General features: G+C 39.7%; 1 long non-coding RNA gene across 1 annotated transcript; it reads right to left on the bottom strand.

The window, feature by feature from the left end:
* Positions 1–14,192: 14,192 nt before the first annotated feature.
* On the bottom strand, positions 14,193–23,359 carry LOC121062153. The gene is made up of 4 exons (XR_005815431.1): positions 22,534–23,359; positions 21,522–21,647; positions 17,983–18,046; positions 14,193–15,771 (listed from the first exon to the last, which is right to left on the bottom strand). It is a non-coding gene; the product is annotated as an uncharacterized LOC121062153 (long non-coding RNA).
* Between the last annotated feature and the right edge of the window lie 1,456 nt (positions 23,360–24,815).

Below are 24,815 nucleotides of genomic sequence, written 5' to 3'. Positions count from 1 at the left end.
GACCCTGTAAAAATCAAGGACAGCCAGCAACTAGGTACTTGCCACTAGAGGTGATTTTTGAAGGCAGTAGGCTTTCGCTATACTGTGCACGTATCTCAAGCGGGTAATATTACCCATGGACCTGGAACTGAACATACACAGTGTTAAGTAATTTGTGTATTAATTAACATAAAAATGAACAGTGTACCTGAATATCCCTGTCCAGGGCTCACCAGCTTACTCATGGTAAGCATAGCCAACTCTTCAGGTTAAGTTAAGGTCTAAAATGCTTAAATTGAAAAACTGTTGGTATCCATAAGCTATGCTTGGCAGTATCAATGAAATACTATGAATCTCTTAGTAGACAGGATACTGTAGGGGGTGGTTTCCAATCCTGCTTCTGGTATTGACAAACTGGGATTAGCAGTTTCATTTTTCTACATCCGTTAGCCTTTTTGGCTGTCTTCAAAGTAGATCAGACTCATAGTATATTCTCACGATGTCTGGGATCAGCTGGGTCATTTCAGTAAACTGTAGTGAGTGCCTCTTTATCAAAAGAAATGTGTTTGCCATAGTTCTAAAATTACTTTAAAACAGGCCCCAATGTGATGGTTTCTGTCCTTTCCACTCCTTCTCTTGCCTGTACTCTGAATAAATGCCCATTTCCTCTCTCGTTCCTGCCATATGAAAGCATTAGGTCTTGTTCCTTGTGTTGCTACCTAGATGTTGATTTACTTAAAACAGAGATACAGGTCATCAGGCCATTTTTTACTCTAAATACATTAGTATGTGTAAATATATATTTACAAAATTATCAAATGTTGATAATTTTTGAGAGCAAAAATAAAGGACTTAAATGTTGGACTTAAAGAACTAACCTGAACAAAGATCATGAAGAATAATCTTTCTTCAGCTAGGAGGTGGACTGAATGATCTCTGAAGGGTCTTTTTCGTCTCTTCTTCCTGGATTTTGGTCCCAAGAAAGAAAACTTCCTTCACAACTAATTGATCAATCAAGCAGTTCAGGCAACACTGCTAGTAATGTTCTCTAAAGAAAAAAAGTAACATCTCTAGAACTGATGGAATTAACATGATGTACTTTCAGTTTCACAAATCCTGCTTAGTTTGATTCAATTCTGATGCTATTTCTTCCACTTTGGTTTCTGATTGCCTTTAATTTTGAATGGTGAGCAATGTACCTGGGTTGCAAAGTATTACAACAAATGAATATCGCGAGATAAGCCAAGTAAGAAATGATGGATTAACCAAAGGAAAATGGTCTTGAAAATCACACGAGGCTATTTGACAGCATGTTCAAAGTCAAAATGTCATTTGTGCTATATAAATCCTTTCCTCATTTGCTCTACAGATATATATGGTCGCAGGAACAAATGTACCTTATTTACAATTAAGGATTGCATATGCAGGTAACATCTGCAAGAGTGAAATGCTGGACTTCATACCAGCTGAAACTAGTGTTAGCTAATGTTAACCAGGGCTGATCGCTTAATTTAAATCTCTTCATTGTCTGTCATTAGATTAATAGACCTCATAGAGATTCTGCTCCTATAATACATAATAAGAATTAAAAATATGACCATCTGCATTATTCTACTTAGTTTGTTTAGGAGACTTCAGAGCTGAAATTTCCCTGATAGAGATTGTTAGGTGAGAGTCACTATTTCAAAATTGCTAATGGAGGTACAAACCTATTTTTCAGTAATAACTGTAATTTCTACAACTTCCAGTGCCCTTACGAGGTAGGCAAGTAGTGTTATTTTCCTTTTGCTGGTAGAAAAAGAGGAATTAACTTGTTAAAGGCTGTGGTAACTCATATTTAGGTTGGCGAATGGAGCTAAATTTTGTAGATCCATGGTCTCTACCTTCAACATATTTACCTTTTTGGTACTATGATTATTCTGAGAGAAAGTTCAGAAGGAAACAAACAGGGAAATATACAAACAGCATGCATTTTTCATGGGTATTTTTCTTTTACTTCAGCAGCCATGAACCAGCACTGAAGAAAGGACTGGTATACTGCAGCAGTTCTTGCATTCTTCTGGTTTTAGCAATTTTTCTACTTTTTCCTATTCATTTTACTCTAAGAGCTTAATCATTCTTTCAGTTTTCAGATTTTTTTTCCCATGTGTTTTGTATTCTCTTTTTGTTTCTGTTACTCATGTTCCACTCTTGTTTTATTTCTTTTTTTTTTCCTATTAGACCAATAGATATTGAAAACAATTTGAGACAGGCTGCATAGGAAATAATCATGTCATTAATACGGAAGATAATAGCAGTTGAAGGCCTCAAAAATGGTGCTCCTAAGCAGGGAGTTGGATTTCTGGGACTTTGAGAATAATGAGGAGGACTAATTGATATAGAAAGACAAATTTTTAAATTGGCTTACAAGCTCATGGTCAAAATGGCATTAAAATATCTGCAGACAGTAGAGCAAAGGTCATTAGAAAAATGATTATATGATTACTGTTAGAACATATAGTAAATATATACATATATGTAATAAATAACAAGGTACCATCTCTCTCTCTTGTTTTATTAAGCCAGCGAAGCTATGCTACCATTGTCAGCTGAAAACACTGTTACTGAAATCAGTAAATCAGAAATCATTTCTGAATACAATATCAGAAATTTGTTCAGGCTGCTAGCTAGAAAAGAACTAGAATTCATTCTACGTGTGAGGGGTAAATAAAGCCTAGTGTAAAGCTCCAGAATAAATTATTCCAAAGACATAGTTTATCTGGTATAGCTCCACAGGTCCACATCTCATAATTAACACTGAACTGAGTCAAAACTGACAGATATTGATGCTATGGAAGAACATTTTATTCTTGATTCCTACAATATATCGTGAACCTAAAATTTTGTAATGTAATATGCAACACTGTGTTGAAAATATTTTCCATTGGTAAATATGAAGGTCAGGAGGAAAGCTTTCTGGATAGAAAATGACATGCGAGAGCAGACCAATTAACATCTGCCTCATATAGAAGAGAGACTCTGGGCCTAACAAAAAGATTTACTGCAAAAGTTAAGAACTCTTGTTATTTAATGAGACTGACTGAATTTGAAATATGAGAGAATTTCTTCATGAATGAAGAACAAAGAATGACAGTTTTTACATTTTTTTAAATTTCTTCAAGAACAGATGCTATCCAAAGTAGGAATGAATGAGTGAATAAATAAATAAATTTTGCACCATCCACTGTCATTTTGCAAAGGAAAATGTATGTATGAATTGTCCATTTAGAAACAAGGCAACAAACTATAAAGGTGGTAGTGGACATCATATAAAGTTAGTGATCATTGGTCAAAATTGCAAATTAATTCCTATAATTACAACTCAGATAATTTTGAGTAGATGGATAGCAGCAAGAATTCAAATTCCACCAAAATGCATAGAAATTGCTTCTTCTAAATTAATCAACTAGAAGTCATAACACAAGTATAACACCCAGTCATATTTACAAACATATTTTTTTTGGCACCTTTCTGACCAATCTGATTAATGTAAAGAACTGTCCTACTGGAAAGGACATCGAGTGATCGTCTTGTCTGTCATGGCAAATCCCTGGCTGCAGATGTGCACCCTCATCCAGCGAGGTTTGTATCAGTGAACGCTGCATTCTTAACAGATCCTGCAGAGGTATCAACTGAAACGTACTCCAAATCCTGCCTGTGACACAAATTGCACAATGAATCAGGACATTAGTGTTACCTGTACTGACAGTGCAGCTAAGTGAAAGAAAACAGAGGAGTCACAAGGCCACCTTTCCTCATTCCAGGCTGTCTAGGAGACAAACTTTCCCTTAGAGTTGTCCTAATTTACTCTGAATGAAATAGTCCCTTCAAGGCAGTACTCCAATCCATATCAAACCGCTTTCCTAGCTTGGAACCCCATCTGAGCTTTTAGCCTACAGTCAACAGCATAATGAGAGAAAATGCCTTTTGAAAACTCTGAATTCAAGTTTATGTTGTATCCCAGCAAGTTATTCATGTCACAGCACTGCATGCACACAGGGTCCGGTACACTGGGGACATATTTGATGATCTATAGATTTGATTTCAGGATTTACAGGGATCATCAGACATGCCTTTCCAGGAACTAGATTTTTTCTTGGTTTTCATTTTGCTTTGCAAAACCTAGTTTTTCCCCTTATGGTCCCAAAGGGGGAAACAAATGTCTGTCAAATAATGCTTTTATAGCTGAGCAAGGTCCCAGATGGTTCTGGAGGTACTAAGGGACTGCAGATGTCCCCGGTTAGCACTCAAAGAGTTATGCCAGCCAGGAGTGATGCACTGTAGTTCAGCGGAGGCTTGATGGATGATAAGGACAGAGTTTCGAACATCAGTGTGGAAAATATATCATCAAGTTCTGTGACACCAAAATAATTAAGCCTAATGCTTGAGCTCATAGACAAAATTAGGTCCTTCCCAGCAATGTTGTTGCCCATGGAGTATTACTGCTCTCTATTATTTTAGTAACAACTAATTTCTCTTATTAAAGATCATGAAATCCTTCTCTAACTGCATAGGTCCCAAGAGAAAAATTAGCTACATACCTAGCAGTGGAACAGTAGGACTGGAGCATGCATTTGGTTAACTGAAGACACACTGGTGCTGCGAAAATAAGTTATGGTATCAGTTAGCTAAAAGCTGTTGGTGTGACCGTGGACTTCTGTACCCTAAAAATGTTTGTGGGGCTATGGATGTAGACCTACAATACTAAAATCAAACTGATTTGTGCATTCAGAAAATTAACCTGTTAACACCAGTGCAAGATTATGAATAGTAGATTGGCGATATTTCTGTAAGAAAAAAGGGTTTACTTGGAAAAAATGTTCATAGCTCACATATCAGTCCAAGTGCATATCATGTGCTGATTACACTCCTGTTAACAGTTCAAAGCCATCTTTTGAAATGTAAGCTAAATGGGTGCAGAAACAAAGTAAGCTAAAACACGGAACTTAAAGTTACTGTGCAACAGTTAAATGAATAAATGAAAATGCAACCAGATGTAATGATAATTGTTTGCTGCCTGGTCTATCCCTTGTCTGTAGTTCCTGATGCCTTATCTGTGGTATTGGTTCAAGAAGAGGGTCAAGTATGTTGGCCTTTCCTATGCCAATGCTGAAAGCCTCTGTTTCACGAGGTTTCAAATTCCCGTAGAGCATGTGTACAGCTTGGATGTGCACAGCTCTTGCATAAACACCTGTAGAGCTAGTACTCACTGAGATCCACTGCGGATATATGCAGTGGCCACACAGTTCTCCTTCAGACCTCTTCACCCTGAGGTTAAGGCTTTTTTAACGTTTTATTGCTCTCTAGCATCCCTAATACAATTGTGAATGCTGAGGAGTGGCCCAGAGGTGGTGGTTAGACCAGCTTGTTTTCCTGAAATGGCCTCTCCTGCTGCTAGTCAGCCACTATGCTAGTCAGCTGCATGGGCCCTTGGGCTGACCACCTAGGCTGCCTCCTAAGTTTTTAATTTCGGCTCCAGTTCCCTTTCATAGCTGCTGAATCCACCTCTATTCCTCACTCAGTATTGATTCTCAAACACGCTGTCTATTGTTCTTATTTTCTATACAGCTGGACCGTTCACTTGTTTACCGTTCTGAATGGTGTATCTGGCCATTCTCATTTGAAAGTGCCTGCCAAAGAAATGGAAAAAAAAAAAAGAGTCTATTTATCTGGTTTGATGTAAAACACTGGAGAAGAGCCCTATACTTCCTCGTCTTCATCAACATAAGGTCATGGCCTTTAACGTCACATTCTTGGTGTATCTCTTTCTCCCATTTACAGTAAATCTAGAAAGTGAGTATCCTCAGCATAAGAATGTAACAGTCCTTTTTAAAATTACATGTTTTGTATCGTTATGGCATGTACTATAAATTGAAAATAATGTTGATTCTTACATGTTGTCTTTTATTGCCATCAGTCCTGTTTCCAGACTTACTACCAAAATTGTAAATGTGCTGAATGTTTCAGAATGCAAGACAAAAAATTCAGTTCAGCCAGTGATGGTGTTCTCGTCAGGATATGCAAACGAGATTTTCAGAAGCCCAGTGGAAGAACAGCGTATCAGTAAATGGAGAGTTTAACATGTTGGAGAAGTCAGTCATCTGCAGAGTTTCGTTTCTTTATCAGTTTGAACTGACAAAATTCTGGTTTCCTGAAAAATACAGATAAGTATCACCTGTCAGGACTGGAAAAATCAGAAGCCATACTGATAAAATGATGAAGTGAGCAGTGAGCAATTGACTGTTCAACTGACATTGAACTATTAACGAAAAATTTCAAAAAGAACAGAAAGAACAAATGTCAAAGCAGCACAGTATGGATATCAGGCACTATATTATCTCTTTCTGTTCTTCTGCCTTTTCAGAGTGCTTTTGGCTTTGTCTTCACGTAGGTCCTAGGTAAGCATTGGCTGGGACAAGCCTGAGCAGAACAGAGTGTGAGCTGGAACATCTTGCCTAGCAGGTTGTTCCTGGTTAAACATCGTTTAATTTGGGTTGCCCCCAGTCTGCTCCCAAGATTCTCTTTCAAGACCATCCTCTGTCTCAGAGATCCTGAGTGGGAAAATGGACCTTAAGGAAGTATGGCCTTATCACTGGGAATTGAATTCCCAGAAGGGTAAGAAAGAATACTCCTGGAGAGGATATAGGAATCCTTAAGCATGCCCGTGGTGAGGTAGCTGCATGTTTTGAGCCATTCTTTGCTCGACAGAGCAGTTCAAAAGGGGAAAGATGGGCTAAACACTGAGTGCAGTGACACGGTGTGCTGGTCGCTTGCAGGGAAAGATCGAGAGAAAAGATGAAAGAGAGCGTAAAAGGTTGGAGATAAACATAAAGGGAACAGAGAACACCTCTGAAGGATTCTCCGTGCTGCCTACAAATGTAATATTTCTGAGTTCAAAAATTATGCTAGATGCTGACCTGTGCCCATCAGCTGAGATGGTGAATTTCTCCCAGGTACATGTCTAAGGGTTAAAAATTACATGAAGGAGATAAGAAGCTATATACACAACTTGGCAGACTCTGTGCTGGTGCAGCCCCACGTGGAGCACAGTTTTCAGTTTTGGACACTACAATATGAGAAGGACATAAAACTATTATAGAATGTCCAAAGGAAGGCTATTAAGATGGTGAAAGGTCTAGAGGACAAGACATATGAGGAGGGGCTGAGGTCCCTGGGTTCGTTCAGCCCAGAGCAGAGCAGGCTGAGGGGAGGCCTCATGGCAGCCTGCAGCCCCCTCACGAGGGGAGCGGAGGGGCAGGCGCTGAGCTCTGCTCTCTGGGGACAGCCACAGGACCCGAGGGAACGGCATGAAGCTGGGACAGGGGAGGGTCAGGCTGGTGTTAGGGAAAGGTTCTGCACCCAGAGGGGGGTCGGGCACTGGGACAGGCTCCCCAGGGCAGTGGTCATGGCACTGAGCTGCCAGAGTTCAAGGAGTGTTTGGACAATGCTCTCAGACATAGGGTCTGATTTTTGGGTGGTCCTGTGTGGAGCCAGGAGTTAGGCTGAATGATCCATGTGGGTCCCTTCCAACTCAGGATATTCTGTGTTTTTCTATGGAACCGTTAGTTATGCTCTGTGTCTTTGCAGATCTGAGGAAACTTGCCTATATCCTCTGTTCTGACAACTGCACAGTCAGAAGAAAGCTTGTCTGAAGGAAAATATTACAGCAATATGTTAAACAATGTGGAAACAATACAAAAGTTGGCTGTAGACAAGAACTCTCACTTTAAAATGTGCTAAACTGGGTAACATGAAAATCACTCTTATTCCTTGTCTTTAAAATGAATCAGTTAGCCTGTGCTAAATATCATCTGTATACTAGATTTCACAAAATTCTCCGTACTAACACTAGCTAATATATGACACTGATGCTTTTGTTTATCCTTATTTGGACACAGTCAAAGGCTTTTTTCAGCTATTTGAATTATACTCCAGAAACTTACCAGATCTTCAGAATTCAAATCAGATGTTAAATTACAGAGATATTATCAACTCCAGCATGTAGGTTTTTTTTCCAGAAAAATTGCACATTTATTCAGATAGAATTTACCTTATAAAACATGAAAGCATTGAGTATATGAAGTACAATGATAATTTGAACAATACTGGGATACTTTCCTGAACCTGAAACTGCTGCTGATTGCCACTGAAGAAATAAGTGCAAAAGAAAAGAAGATCTGTAGGGGATCCAATCCTGTAAACCTCTTGTCAGTAGAATTCAAAATAAATTACCATGAGAGCTCAGTTCACTTTTTCACCCTAATATACCCCTTGTAATTTTTTACTTTTTATCTGTGATTCTCAAGTGCATTGACCCAGTTCACCAAACTCACCCTGGCATAAGAGGCTGCAACTCCTCTTCTTTCACTGAAGTTATATTTACCTATAACACAGTTACGCTTTGCTGGAATATTTCCTGTAGGGAAGGTGTAGAGGTTAACCAAACCACTTCCAGTCCTGAACTTCAGCCATCATACTTAAGAGTCACATGCAGCATTTTTACAAGGTAAATACAGTAAGAGTCAAAGTCAGGAACTCAAGAGGATGAAGAGCAGACCATCACTGAAATTTGAATGATTTATTTAATAACACTGTGAAATAGCACACTTTAGCTTCACCAACTCATCAGTGTCAGCTCCCCTCATCTGTACATGGCACCGACAGCTTCTTAATATAACAATGAAATCCACGGGCCAAATTCACCTCTGCTGCAGCTCTGCAGAAGTTGATGAAGGTACGTCAGAATTAATTTCATCTGACAATTACTCTCCATTACCTGGAATAATGGGGGGGCTGCAACACCCGACTAATGAAAAAACAGGATGATACAGGTACTGTGGCACACTGTTGACAGCATCAAAGTGACCCTGCTTGGAAATAACCGAGTCCAAGTGTATGCAGCACAGGCCCAGATCTGGAGGCAAAATGACTTCTGCAGAACTCCTTAGACATCTTTCCATGGTGCTCCAAAACGCTGCAGGTGAAGGACACGTTTCAGAGCTACTGAGTCCTCCCAGAGCACTGAGAAGTACAGTGCAAAGACAGCCAAGTGCAGGAATCACATCCACTCCAAACAGATTTTTTAGGTTCATTTCAGCATCAGCCAGAAAGGTTCACACAGAACCACAAAAGCAACTGCAACCCAGTGTCCAGGTAGCTGGAGGACAACACTGAGACACCGAGGCTGGATCTGCACAGAGCTGACTTAGGTTCATAGGGTTTTCTAGCTTATATATAAGCCAAAATACATCTTGCAGGCATTTAGCTTGCATATATCTCCGTAACAAAATGGGCCACATCTGGCACATATTGTCCATGGTAACTGATTGAACCGGGTACGATACAAACTAAATCATGTGTAAGAGACAGATTTCTTTTCCTAGGAATTTTCGTGAAAACAGCCAAATTCAAGAAGCAAAGCCAAAATAAGATGTAAATTTAAGTTGTTGATCCCTAATGTACAATGTATACATATTGTATCTGACTTGTAATTTAGAGGCCAGAGAAGTAGTAATTTCGTATGTAACAATACTGGAATGTACCCCCAAGCACTAATTCGAATGAGACCCACCCAATACAAGCGAACTGGAGCACTGTGTCTTCCCAGCCCTGTTTCTTTTGTCTTCCATTGGGAAGGCTTATTCAAATTCAGGTCACTTTCTGTTTGATCCCCTTTATCCCAAAACTTTGTAACTTTTCCTGTCTTTATACCTGCTCCTGGTCAAGCAATATTGCTTTACTGATGAATGCATTTCGTTACACAAAAACATTTTAATTTATGTTTTCAATAGCATTTACAAATGTTGTCTGTCTAGTAAATGTCTTCCTTTTTTTTTAGGGAAAGTGTTTAGACACAGAAGCAGCTAAAAGTGGTGGTTAGCACCCTGGGAGATGACAGCTCTTCATAGGTATCCAGCAGTTTAGAAACAGCTGCTGTATTCTATTTTATCAACTACAGGATTACTGGGGGCTAATGATGAGGGTGGTGTCATCTGCTTTCAGCTCACATCTGCTTTCATCTCTGCCACTAACTCTATTACCTTTGGCAGGTTACTTCTTGCTGTCATTTTCATCTATCCGTAGAGTGAGGATGAGGATGATAAAGTAACAGGTGTTTTGAAGATTAACTCAACAGTACTTAAGGCCCTTTCAGATACTCAAGTGAAAACATGGGTGTATAGAAAATCAAAGTATAATTATTATGAAAATGTACGTTATTGTTTAGAGTAAAAGGGAATCAAAGACAGGATGATGAGATAATCAGACCACTGGAACTGAAGGATTCTGAGACTTGATATTAAATAAGTAAAAAAGCAGAACTCTTAATTGAGCTTAGAGAGGATTTTCCTAGCAAGCACTGTTCATTTTCTTTTTTTTTTTTTTTTCTTTTTTTTCTTTTTTTTTTTTTTGGGGGGGGGGTGAGTACTGCTATCTCATAGGAAGTTGTACAATAGCATTCTAAGGACCCAATCCTGTAACTATATTCACAGGCCCGGTCAATACAATATTAACAAGGTAAGTCCTGATTTAGGTCCCTGTTGTTCTATTATTATTGGTTACATCATCAGATAAAGGTCTACCGGAGACAGTATGAGTTTATTATAATTGCAGGACTTTTAAAGAATTATATAATCAGAAAGTACCCAAAAGGTTTACTATATTTCTATTTATTGGAGACCAAAGGTCTGAACTAACCCATGTTGCCATCAAGTCCCTAGGCTGCTCCTAAGAAGCCAATGTTACTTCTGTAACTAATGGTTTTTTTTCAGAGAATATTTAGTACTTCATGAAATGGAGTATCTACAACTCAATCCAGAAAAGGCTAAAGGGATGACATTTATAAAGCTCGGGTTTCCACAAATCAGATTTAACTATAACTGTACTACAAATGATGTAAAGTCAGACATAAATGAGATATAACACTAAGAGAGTGGAAGTTATATTACCCTACATTTCATTTATTGAACTTTCTTTAATTTATTGGCTTGTTTGGATTATACAGTATCATGAGCACTCCAGCAGCAACCCTCTGTTTGGGATTTCTATTTATAGCATTCACTCTCTTCATTGGATGCCCCTCCACGTTAGTTTCAGTGTGGCAGTAATTAGGCCCTTAAAACAGAATTAAGATATCTCTTGTAACTGAAATTAGACAGAAAGTTTACCCAGTATTTTTTCAAAAAACATTTTTATAATTCTTTGAGACTGTGACAAAAGACACGTTTCTAAATGTTTCTTTTTAAAATTTTCTCATGCTTTTCTTTTATTTTTTATGTATTTTGGGGCTAAGCAGCCACCATCTCCACAAATTTCAGATTTCACACATATGCTTATTTAGCCATAAGGCGAATCTGAACTTTCAAAATTAAGCATAAAGCTATTCCCTGTAGGACAGATTTCTTTTGCATTTTAAATAAATTCTGTCATGATAGCCAGGGGAACTACTTAGCTCTACATGATGCTTAACTAGAGCTGGACCACAATTTTAAAGGAAAAATAAAACAAGAAGTATTCACAGCCCTAATCCTGAGTATACTTGCCAGTGCAACCCTACATGCAGCTTTCATTACTGTAGTTGGTGCTATTAGAAATGTCGAGAGTGGTATTACAGAAAAGTATTTCTTCCTCACCATCTATTGTCCGATATTAAGTAAACACAGTAGTGTTCAGTATGTAATGCATGCAATCTACACCAACTGCACTCATCATCAGAACTAATTGTACAATCAATGTACATGTTCTGGTGAAGAAGGCTGCACATTGGTTACCTAATGTATGGGGGTTCAATATGTCACCTGTGGATGGTGGGAAAGACAAGGCAGAGGTTTAGAAAGGAAAGTGATGAGTATATGTGCAGCTGAATGACACAGCTGTGTATTTCTTTACTCTGACTTTGGGTTGTTTTTTCAGTGTGGAAACGTTACTCCAAAACTACCTTTTTTAGTGTGTGGGAATTAGACAGATAGCAATTTTGAGTATGTCTTGAGGGAGCAAGTTGATTTGAGTGATGAGACTCATAAGCCTTGTAATTACAGTAATTATGAGGCTATACCTTTACAGGTAAGAACTCATAAGCAAAAACATTAGCATGACCATTTAAGAAGCTCAATAATTCATTCCAGGGCATGTGGTTGCAGTGCAATGCTTAACGTAACCTTCATGACTGCATTGGCACCTGGTCTTACCTCTGAAACATGTATCCATCTTCTTAGCATGTACGTAGTCTTTTTAAGATGAGTTGAGAGTATCTAGCAGCTGCTGGTTACAGGTGGTCAAACCCTACCACTTGTTTTAGACATCATTTGTCCTGCAGCCTTATAAAGAAATCCTTATAAAAAATTATAAAGAAACACTGGAATGTTCTTACTCAGCCAGATTTTTACTCAGAGAAATGCATATTGGAAAAAGCATTCCCTCCACAAAGGGAACTTTTTTTTTTTTTTTTTTTTTCTGTCCTACGTGTTCTTTACACTAGCCGTGACCTGCTGGCTAATGGGATGGATGAGCGAGGAAAATTTGGTAGTATGAGGCATGCCTCCTTCCTAGTCAGACTGTCATCTTTTTTTGATTTATTTGCTTAGCACTTAAGTACCAGGTATATCTTCTGTGACTGTGAACTAAAACGCCACAAACCTTTTGAATGGTACTGGGAGAAAAGCTTGTTAGAAAGAAGAAAGCTTCTCATTAAGTAGACATGCTGAGACAGAGAATATAAAAAAACACGGGGTCATTAGATGGGATATTGTTAATATTCTTCAAAGTTTGTATCCATGAGCTATAGCAATAAATGCCAGTCATAAAATGATGGTATCATATGGAAACTGCAGAAGAGCCTTTTGATCGCAGCAGTATATAATATTTCTTGAAGGTGTGTGGAGGACAAGTTTGTACAAATCTGAGCTTGTTTCATTTTTTATTTAGTTTCATATTGCTTTGTTGAATTTCACTCTCGTTGGGGAATACCTGCATTGTTCATCATTTATATTTATGAAGCTAATAAACACATTTTATCATCCAGTGAATTTTGTATTTCATTGTTACAATTTTGTTTGGAATTGGGAGCATTCTGGTCATACAAAATTACTGCTCCATACTAAAATAATTTTTTATCCCAATCAGTTTCAGCTGCAGCTGAACTTCTGTATCTCTTTAAAATGCTATCAGCAGGGAGTAAGAAAAAATATTTGCAATCCAATTAAAACATGTTTTAAAAATACTGTGGGCATAGGCTGAAACAAGAGAGGTTCTGGCTAAATACCAGGAAAACACTTTTTCATCATGAGGACAGTCAGGGTTGCCTGGAGAGGCTTTGCAGTCTCCAGCCTTGAAGGTTTTCGAGACCCAACTGAGAAAAGCCCTGAGCAACCTGGTATGATTTCACAGCTCATCCTGCTTTGGGGAGTAGGTAGAACTAGAGAAGTCCTGAGGTCCCTTCCAGCATGAATCATCTTATGAGCCTGTGAGTTATTTTGGTTATCTGAAATGGTTGTCAACAGTGTCAGCACTCAGAACAATGGGTGTGGATTACACTTCTGAACCACTACTAGAACAGTTGAACATTTTAAGACTTCTGCCACAGAGCTCAGTTTTACTGTACAGTTATACATTATGCAATTAAAACATACTTCCTAAAAAAAGCTTCCATTTTCAATCAAAAACAAAATCAATGCATGTCTTACCAAAACCTGTGATATGAAGCAAAACCAGCCTCATAATGTTTGCGTTATCTCTTTCTTTACATTTGTGCTGTCTTATATTAAGATATAAGGTTGCAAAAACTACCCTCCAGATAAGGTAAGAATTTGTTGGGTTTTTTTTTTTTAATATAAACATGCTTTTAAGCATTATCACCTCTCTGGCCTCTTAAGCCTTTGTGTAATAAAACAACTCTCCCTAAAATTTTGCATCCTTTCTCATCTCCAGATATGCTTATACATGAGAGTTTGGTAAAATACATAAAATAATATCCTGAATTACACTGTTGTGAAAACATGCTGAGAATTCTTCTGTGTTTTATTTTGGCTCAGCTTTTCTCTGGAATCTTTGCTTTGATTTTTGTTATGTTGGCCTCATTAAGTAGAAGTGTCCTTTAGTATTTTAGAAAGACTGCTGAGGGATTAAAAATATTTACAGAGTTATTTCTTCATGAACTTTTATGTTTATTATTTCTTTGGTATTATAAAAGGGGGATTTATCCAGGACTCTTCTGCTAGTAAAGCAGCCCTCTAAAAAGCAACATTTAAATTAGGAATCCTATCAGCATTTTTAGGTACTGTACACAAAAGAATATGTTAAAATAATATTATTACAATTGCAAAGTCAAGTACTCAAAAGTCAGACAGAATGGGTGGTGTTCCTTTAATGAGCAACAATACATTTTTTATGCTTTTTCTCATTCTCTATTATGTTGTTGCAGGCCTTATTTACTGTACTTAATGTAAACTGTGTTTGGAAGACTGAACTACTAATTGCTTTTTAGGGCATCTCATAAAGAAAGCCTGGAGTTTCATCAGATGAATCTCCATTGTTCCTGTGTGAGATGGGGCAGAACCCCTTATGACTGTACACTACTTTATAGAAGAGAACTGCAGTGCACAGAAGGAAATCAGAGATACCTGATAATTTGGTATGCCTAGGACTTCATTTTTTTCAGAGAACTTACATGTGCCATGGACAGTCCCTGCTAATTTTCTTTGCAACCATGAGGACTCAGAAATTCCACAAATCAGAGTCTCCGGTCAAGAACCTAGAAAAAGAGGAGGATGCAGTTAATGAGCACCTGTGGTAAATTTGGTTAAATGACTTGCTTCTTGTCACACATGAATCCTGCAACAGGGACATAATCCAATCTTCCAGGGCAGCATTCAACTGTATTAATAATTAAAACATCCTTTCTGTGTCAGCAATATCCTGACTCACCAGACAAACACGTTCTAAGTTCTAGACCAAATAAGTCAGAGGTCCTGCAGAAAACACTCACCCTTCTTACAAGCCATGATTCCTGGAAGCAGGTCCCCCCTGGCCATTTATGAGGGAAGAGTCCTGTGAAAAATGCTGCATGATCATGTAACTTCAATATATGACTGTGTTTACAAGTCTAATTTGGATGTGGACAACTGGCCTGGAAAATTTCAGCCAGGAGGCTCACAAAGTTATTACCAGCTGAACACCCATTAGCAGGAATTTTGTCTGAGTAACAGAAAGTAACTATCAATACCACTCACAATAAACTTTTAGTTAACAAACACTGATGAAATAAATAGCTTAACACTCACTTCAGGATTACCAGAACACATGAACCACATCTGTTAGGCCTGGACTGGGACACGCTGGGAAATACAGAAGGTACAGAATACAGCAGAATACAAAGCTCAGAGAGAACAGACTTGAAGAGATGTATACAGGCAAACAGAGATGCTGTGCACACAGCAGGCAATTCTCACAGATAAAGGATTGGGTAATCAAAGCAAGGGGTTGGTTTGAAACATTCTTTACAATCACAAAGGTATTAGGTAAATTAGAGAGAGAATTGTCCCTTGATTGAATTGCAGCAGCTCCTTGGTCCTGCAAGCACCAGAGCTATGTGATGAGACCAGGAGAACAGCGGTGGTAGGACATAAGCAGGTGGGTAACTTGAACCCCAGATCTGGAAGGAGCAATCCCACTGTCACTTTGGGAGCTGTTTTGTCATCCACAGCCTATCTAAATTGCTGAGTACCTCCTCGTGGATTTCAAAGAAATGTGCCCTGTAACCTAAAAATGCATAAACACTTTAGTAGGGGGACATCTAAAATCAGGAAATGCTCTTCTGGTTCTATCATCACTCTTTCACAGATACAACATAAGTCAGAGCTAGCTGAGCGTGAGTGATCCCAGGTCCCTCTTTTACTTCTGTCCTCCTCAAAGTACAAGAAATAACTTCTTAACATTCAGCAAGAGGATTTGTCTTTCTAGGAAAAAGAACAGCACTTATAACTATTCCCTTTTAAAAAAGATGAATAAATAAAAGAACTGATTTATTCTTTCTTTCTTCCTTCTCAAATAAAAGTTGTCCAAACATTCTTTCATTCTTTCTCCAAATTCCTCACACGCCCTGTTTTAAAAAACAGCAGCACTAGCTCTGCTTTAGTTTCACTTCTTCCTCTTCAACCCTCAGAAATGAGTCTGTGATTAGCGCACCCCACTCAGCTAATTTGTTTTAAAGGGACTACAGCCTACACTGTACAACTGAGTAATCTGCTTGTTGAACCCTGGCTATATAGTCTTTCATTGCTCACACTATTCCCACCCATCTTACAACACGTACATTTTTAGAATACTTGCATAGGTCTATGCAAGTCTGATGATGTTACAGCCATTTATTCTCACCAGCCAAAAATACTAGTATCTAGACATGTTGCTATAACAGTAACAGTAACCATTTCCCTCCCCAGAACCTGAAAACATGAAGGGCACACAACACAGTCCACACAAATTAGTGGTAACATGCAATAGCTAAAAAAACTAGCATGTTAGTCAGCAATACCTACTTAATCATCTAATCAACACATGTCCTAGTACCAAGTGGATCAATCAGTTCGATTCTGTTTATAAAAAAAATCCTTTACTCCTCTAGCTAATTCCCGCAGAAGTGCACCTGCAAGCTAAACTGATGTACATTAATATCCTCTGGAGAGAGGTTTCCTTCTACATCTTTGCCTCGTCTACCTAATGGTACACAAAATAACCAGGATAAATCTTTTTACTACCACAGAACAGTAAATTACAGTTAGGTTGGGGGTGCAGCCAAGGATGAACACTTGCAAAGCTAAGGCAAACAGGTTAGCTCTCATGAGACTTTTGTAAACAGTTGTGTCAACATTGTAAATTGTTGGTACATATTTGTCACAAAAACATCATACTACATTTGCTGGCTAGCTGAACACCGCATCCTTGTGTTATCAAACTCAGCCCTTAGATGACAGATTTAATCTTCCTCATTATCGGTGGAAACGATTTTAATTTGGGGACCTATTTAATACACAGTCTGAGAGCATCACAGCACTCCTTCAGAAAACGCACAGGCAAAAAAATAACGAGTGTTTTGCAAGTGGCTTTTATCCCTGGTTTATCAAAATGTAACTCCAGCCAGAGTTTGCGGGAGTTGCTTTAGCAGGCACAGGTAAATGAAAACAGTTATTTTGCAGTACTCTAAAATAACCTTTTCCATCCTTCAAGGGAGAGGTACGTTTGCTCCTCCTCAGCTAAAGACCCGTTCTTATTACGCTACCAGTTAGCATGTGGTAATACTGACATGGGCCACTATTACCACAGAAGGCTAACACTCTTGGCTATACTGTCCTTATCCATATTGCACCACACCAATCGTTTCCCTGTTCTGCACCATCTGAAGTCAACGCCGAGGTCACCCACATCACACCACTAACACATTCTCCTTCTCCTGACCAGCTATGTGTTGACTGTGACCTTTTCTTTTGGCAGTGGAGACACTCTCAGGACCAATCTAACAGTTCTCCGGCATAGAGTACATTCGAGCACAGAGGTGCAGTAGGGTTTGAAATCACGGGGCACAGATCAAGATTTGCCCCCTGATGGCTGATCAGAGGAACCAAGCATTCCCAACGTGTCACCCTCACTCAACAATAGACAAAACAGGATCCAGACTAAAATATTCTGACAAATGTTACTTATTGAAATGTTTTAAACAGTCAGAAGACTTACTTGGCAGAAGCTGCATCTTGATAGCTCCAGGATTCACCTCCTTTCTGGTTTTTGTTAGATTCGTTACAAACAAAAATAAACTCTAATATGTCTGTTAACAAAATGCAAGCAGATAAAGCACACATGGAAAGAATGGGACAGGCTGCATCTTTGTGACTTTTATGCATCATCACATGTACAGTAGAAAGCCTCTGACCAGACAACAGTAATTAATGAAAGTGTGAACAAAAAGGTCTATCTTACGTAAGGACTTTCAGATAGAGGATTGCACAGCCACTACCAGCATCCTTTCCTCTGTAGTTCAGACCTGTATCATGAGAGGGATGTAAACACAGATTCCAGTTTTTACTGAGTTCATTTTCTGACCGTATTCACTCTTTACAGAGCCACTTGTATAAATTCATGAAGCAAGCCACATGTTAACTGGTGCATTGTTTACGTCATTTCCTAACACACAGTAAGCAAAAACATTTCGTAAGTTCTGATGTAAGAAGGAAAGATTTAAAATTTTGTCCACAGGGGTAATGTAAACACTCTGCCATGATTCATGACTAGAAAATTGTTAACCGCTACACCAGTCAATAAACTGCTGCCCAAATCTAAGGAACTTCCTAAGATAATAACTGTAGGTTATCTTTTTTTTTTCTTTTTTTTTTTTTTTTTTCTCCAGCATTTGTTCTTTCTAGGCTAAGAAATTTCACAAACACATGGACAACACAATGCATCTTTCTCACCTGAAAAAGTATACTTTGAGTATCTGTTACAATTTAATTCATTGCCAACTTGTTATCCAAGCATTACACACATTTTAGCTAAACATAAAATGAGCACACCCTCTGCATATCACACTTGTATTAGCACTACTGCTAAGCATGTAAAAACATGATATATTTTTTAAAACAGCTGCAGACTCCAACTTCAGGCAAGGTATTTGTGGGTTAAAACTGGCATCAACACTAACATAAAATTACTTTTACACAAAACATCACAGAGATGGTTATCAGCAGCAGTGAAAAAGAACAAAAAGTTAGCAGGAAAACTTTAGAAAAAGGAATTTCATCTGCATAGGCAATAGAACGTGGTTTGTTTTTTTTTCTTTTTCAGTTGTTTATTCTTTTCCTCTTCAATTATTTTTTTCTGTTTATTTGTATCACTACAATATTTTCAGAAAATTATTCCTGCAACTGTGAGATCTCTGAGAACTTTATTACCAACTTCATTGGAAGCAGCTGTAGGCCCTGCAAAGATTCCTTATGTTTATTATAGACTTTGCTCATGACTATTCTGCCCAGATATTGCATTACACTCTTCATTAATGCTAAGTATTGTGCTTTGATTAAAAATACATGCAAGATGTACTTAGAGTTACAAGGCAGTCAAAATAAAAGTAATTTTTTATGAAGTGTGGAATAGCTCAGATTAGATTCAGAATAATCCCATAACTGATTTCAGAAGTTTTGGACACTACCTGGTTACCACCAGGTAACATGCAAGGAAAGTAAGTTACATCTACTGCTTTGAGGACTCTTTTAAATACATTAGCCAAATTTTTACAATGCAGTCAATTCTGATGTTTTTCTTCAGCTGCACTCAAGTAAAGAATTTAGATTCAGCCTTCACTGAATATACAGCATTTGGATTCTAACTTTAAAGAAAATGAACTGTTTTGTTCCAGATACTTCCATTTCATCTGTGTATAAGATTGGTATACCAACTACCTGTGGACTATGAATATAGTGCATTTTTCTGTTTATCTTAGGTATATCTACTGCCCCATCACGTTTCTTTTGTGCAGAACAATGTGGCACCATATTTTTGTCTTTAGTCCCAAGCAAATTATTCTCTACACCTGCCTTATTATTAAATATATTAAAAAAAAAAAAACAAAAAAACAAAAAAAAAACTGCAGGATATAATATATACAGTATTTGCTGTAAGAAGAGTTGAAAACTTACCGTATGAGAGCAATAAATATTGAATAACAAAATATATTATCATTCTGGAGATTATTTCAACAATGTTTTTAAAAGAAATACCAAGTAAATGAAAAATGAAACGTGTGCACTTAAATGTCAACTATTGACAGGAAGAAAATTATAATCACTGTATTCTGGTCAGCCTTGTGTTAATTCTCTCTCAATTGGAACTTAAAAGTTCTTGCTGCTAAGACTGATATAAATGAAAATATTTTATAAACACAGCTTGTCAAAGTGAGGTTAGGACTGCAACTGGAGTAAACAAACTAAGAGTACAGAAGACAAACTATTGCACTGAGGTTACCTTTCATTCCTCATACTTTTTTTATCGTGTTTACCCCATGTTGGACTAAATTTACAAATCTTTTTCATGGGATCTATGTGACTAATGACAATATAATTAGAATGGTTGCTGTTTTTGAGCCCTCCATGCAGGCAAAACTTATGCCTACTCATGTGAACGAAGAGCAGATTTTGCACTCAAATTTGTGCATCCTGCAAACAAAATGGTGGTGTGTGGGTGGAGTTAGTTTTGTTATTCTAAAAGAAATTTTAATGACAGCCTCTAACATGCCTCAGCAAATTTAAATGATTGAATGGGTCATCTTAGCAATCACTAACATCATATAGTATATAAGCATATATGAAACCATGAAATTGTTTGGTCATTCATTTCCCATTACAAAAATGTTTCTGTAGATATACATTAGAGAAGGAACCCCTTAAAAATCTCAGAAGGAAATTTCCCACAATGATGAATGTGTGTCTGGAGACCTTATTCAGAAACAGCTTTGATAAACAGTCTGATTGAATAATTTGTGCCTCTCTATGAAGACTTAAAAAGTCAAACACACAAAAGTCATTATTTATCACAATGCTAAAGCATTATATTATCCACAGATTTCTTAATGGCAGACCTACTGCAAAGAATTGAGACAACAGGCTTAGGAGAGCCCAGGGCCCAATCCATCAAGGTGCCAACCACCTCATGCACAGAGAGCACCACTGGTTCCAGCTGCAGTCACAAGGAATGAAAGTATCAGCCTTGCCAAATGCCTGAAGAGCTTACAAGGTCTCGCGTTACAGACAAGAAGTTCCAGTAGAGTAACAAAAAATCAAACACATCTGAAGGACCGTTCTGAATGACCCCTTAGCTCACGATTCATGTGGATATGTAGGTCCAATGGGAAAGTACATTTTATGATCCTAAAGCCAAATTCATTTCAGCTCTGAGAACATATGCAAAAAAACTATTTTGCATAGTTTGCAAAAAGCAAACTTTTTTGAAATAAAACTTTTTTTGAATAAAATTTGTGTAATTACAACCTGCAATTAACATGTGACTTTAATATATGATACAAAGTTCCAAGAAAATATTCAATTAACAACATGTCTTCAACATCCTCTGCACCTGGCCCCACATACGTTCTGTACTCAGATGTCCTAGTTTGGCCCTACGCTGACTAGGGCATCTGATACTGACTTTTGCAAATTAATTCATTATTTAAATTACAAGTAGTTGGATCCAAATGCAAAACAGTACTCACAAGTTTTCACATATGCTAGTACCTTCCATTTTAAGACTGTAGATTAACATTGGAGAAAAATGCAAGTAACGAGGTAAAAGTATCACAGAAAGTATTAACCTGTGCATATTTCAAATGTGTACAGACATACCCTCATTCGTTATTTTCCTGTGTCAGTCAGCAGTTTTTGAAGCTTTTAAAAATTAGGCACAGTTTTCATTGCTGGTACAGTTTATTATGGTTACAAATAAGGACTGGTGAAAATTATGTGGCTGTGTACCTAGAAGCTTGTGCTGAGACACTGTCACTGCTGTCTCATCTGCCCCCCAAAGCTGGCACAGACAGAAGCATACACTAGACAAACTATTACAGGAACTCCAACTCCTATTCTCCAGAACATAATCATCTAACCAGAAAGACAAAAAAAAAAAAAAAAAAAAAAAGGTCAGGATAATAATCTTAGGCACTAACATGGTATTTTCCAGAAACTTTATGAGAGAACAATAAGATTTTTCTTAAAGAGCAGTGACAGCATCCATTGACTTCTGTTCAGGCAACTCCAGAGATTCCAAAAAAACATCACTAGTCTTTTATTTGTAAAATCATAATTTAGGGAAAAAAAAAAAAAAAAAAAAAAAAAAAAAAAAAAAAAAAACCACACAGGCTTTCATCAGTTCTAATCAAATTAAGTTTAGAGGCACTTGAGATGTATCCCTTTGATCAGCTCCAAGTACAGAAGCTTTCTATAAAACTGCGGAGTCATGGACAAGTAATCCCACTCTACTGAATGAGAAAAATATTCTTCACTAGCTTAAGACAAATATCCTTTAGTCGATCTTTAATATATGTGTTCAGGACTTTTTTATGGTGAGTATACAAGATATAATACATTAACAATATTTAATCAAAAAGTTGATCAGGGTGAAGGGTCTGTTGCCTACAGCGTGGCAAGTAAAGCTGCTCATCTTGCTCTGTCCCTCGCGAACTGGTCGCCCTCAGACAGCCCTGATAACTCTCCTCCTAACACCTTCTTCTTCCCGATGCACAAACACCCACAGGCATGTTCATTTCAATATTCATCTTCTCCTCCCAGCTCCTTTTCCCATATTAGGGATGCTGGGGAGGAGTGAACCACTGCTGCATCCTTATCAGACACCACAAGACAGATTCTCAGTTTAGGCTGAAAATATACAGCATGTTTGGGGCACAGAGACCAGCAGGGTTACTACACAGCCTACTGTAATTCCTCCCTTTCAGGACCATGCCCTGCCAAGGCAAGTGAGACTGCTCACTCGGTGAAAGGCACACGTGTCCTTTGAGCACTTCCTGAGCACAAGCTGCACTAATGATCAGCACTTTGCCGGCCAAAGCTTTCCATCTCTTAGGGCTTCTCAGCACAGATGAGGGCAGTGGTGCAGGTATGCCTGCGTGCTTTCTGGTCACAGATGATCTGGTGATGTAAAAGATAAAATCTGAAGAAAATGAGGGGGCAAAAAAGAAACATGCTGGTAGTCTCAAGTGCTACAGTACTGCCTGCTCTCCTTCCTCCCCACTGTACAGCTCTGCTAAACATGCCAGTGATTTACAGGGCTGTGCACATTAAATGTGCATTTGCAGCCCTACAAAGAGTTAACCCTCCTGTCAAGAGGCCTTCAGAGGGCAGGAAGCCAAGAGAAAACCACCCCCAGGAACCTCCCAACCCTGAGGATCCTGGAGCAACAACTTCAAGCAACCTTGGCCCGAGGTGCACCGCAGGCACCAAGCGAAGTTTTCCACCCGCCTGGTGATACGGGTGTCAAAACACCAGCACGCGGCACACACGTGTGTGTGGCCACGCATGGGACCCCATTTGGCGTGGAGAGGCCATTTTGGGCACCTCTCTTCATAGAGAGTGATGGGGGGCCAAGTGACAGGGGGCATCCCCCTGCCAACAGCCCGGCAGTGCTTCCACACAACACCCTTCACACCTTCAAAAGTAAAAATTAAAATTAAAAAATTAAAAACACACGAACACACACACAAAAAATAAATATATATATTTAAAAAAAGGAAAGCGGCCAGCCACGGGCCGCCCTCCCCTCAGCCCCTCGAAGCCCAACTCTGCGCTCCCAGCTCTGAGGGGAGCTGAGGGGCTTTTGGCGGGGGGGGGGGGGGGGGAGGACGGTTGGGACCGTTGTGTCCGTTGGGTGTTTCCCGCCGGCGGGAGGAGCGCGCGGGGCGCGCGGCGGCGGGCGCGAAGTTGCAGCGAGCCTGTGTCAGCACAACTCGCGGGCGGAGGAGCGGCAGCGCCGCGCGGGGCCGGCGGGAGGCGGCCGCGGGGACGGAACAGCAAATGCTATTCAGCCCGAGCAGTTTCAAGCCGCCCATGCTGGGGAATTACTGGAGCCGAGCTACGGCTTCTGAGCGCTGGCGCTGGCTCTGTGTGCGTGCGCGCGCGCGGGGGGGGGGAGGGGGGGGTGTGCGCGCGTGTGCGCGTGATGTGCGCGCGTGTGTGAGTGAGAGTGTGCTTGTGTGTGCGTGTGTGTGTGTGCTTGCACGGCGGGCGACAGCAGGAAAAGGGGGTGACTGTGGCGGGGGGGTGCACCCAACTTTCCCCGTCCGACGAGTTTTTGGAAAACACACACACACCAAAAAAATAAAATAAAAAGGCAAAAAAACCAAACGTGTTCTCGGGCAGGCTGACAGCCGGGGTCAAGAAACAGCTGCTGGAGTTAATGTTCCTTCCTCCCACTCCGTCTGATGGCGGTGCCCTGCCAAGGCGAAGTGGGAGCGGGAGCGCCGCTCCGACCGGCCCCGGCCCCGGCACACGTCGAGACCCGGCTGTGGCGCAAGGCGAGCCCGCGGGGGTCGCGGGGCAAGCTATGTTTGGTTTCGGTCGCCCCCCTCCTTCCTCAGCCGGAGGGCACCTCAAAAAACCCTCGCCCTGAGGAGTGGGACGCCGGACACCGGTTGCTGAGGGTGCCCTTCAGCGCCCCTCGCCCGTCACGCCCCGGTTCGGGACCCGTAGGGTTCCCCTCAGCGCCCCTCAGCATCACGTCCCTCCCTGAGGTGCGATGTCTGACAATCCCCACTGGTGTGGCTGCTGAGTGGATTTTGGGAGCTGGGCTCCTCAGCACAGGCCTTAGGATGTACCACTGGGCACCCATTTTAAAGAAGTTGGGCAGTAGCTCCCATCGGGGAAGGGCAACCTCAACTGCTACGCTCGAGGCTGCCGCCCCGCTCGCATTTTACGCCTGCCGGATCAGTCCTGCTGTCTGCAGAGTTGCCATTAAATGCAGCACCCTGGTACTTGATCAAAGCATCAGCCGCTGCTTAATGTCATGGCATGTTCTCATGTGTTGTGACACAGCCTCGTGGTGTGAAGATGTTGCAGTGACTCTCATGCATCTTTAGAATATTTACACATTCACCATTGCCACAGAGATACCTATTCATAAATAAAATAAATACAGCATGAGTACTATTGACATCCTGCAAACACGGCTTGCTAGAGGCTCATTAAAATCAGAGCTGTCCAGTAAGCCCCACACTGCCTCCTGGCAAGCTAGCCTATTTCATTTCTTCCTTAATTCCC

This window comes from Cygnus olor, chromosome Z, assembly GCF_009769625.2.
Source record: "Cygnus olor isolate bCygOlo1 chromosome Z, bCygOlo1.pri.v2, whole genome shotgun sequence".
NCBI classification, from domain to species: Eukaryota; Metazoa; Chordata; class Aves; order Anseriformes; family Anatidae; genus Cygnus; species Cygnus olor.
This window is presented reverse-complemented; position numbering and strand designations above follow the sequence as displayed.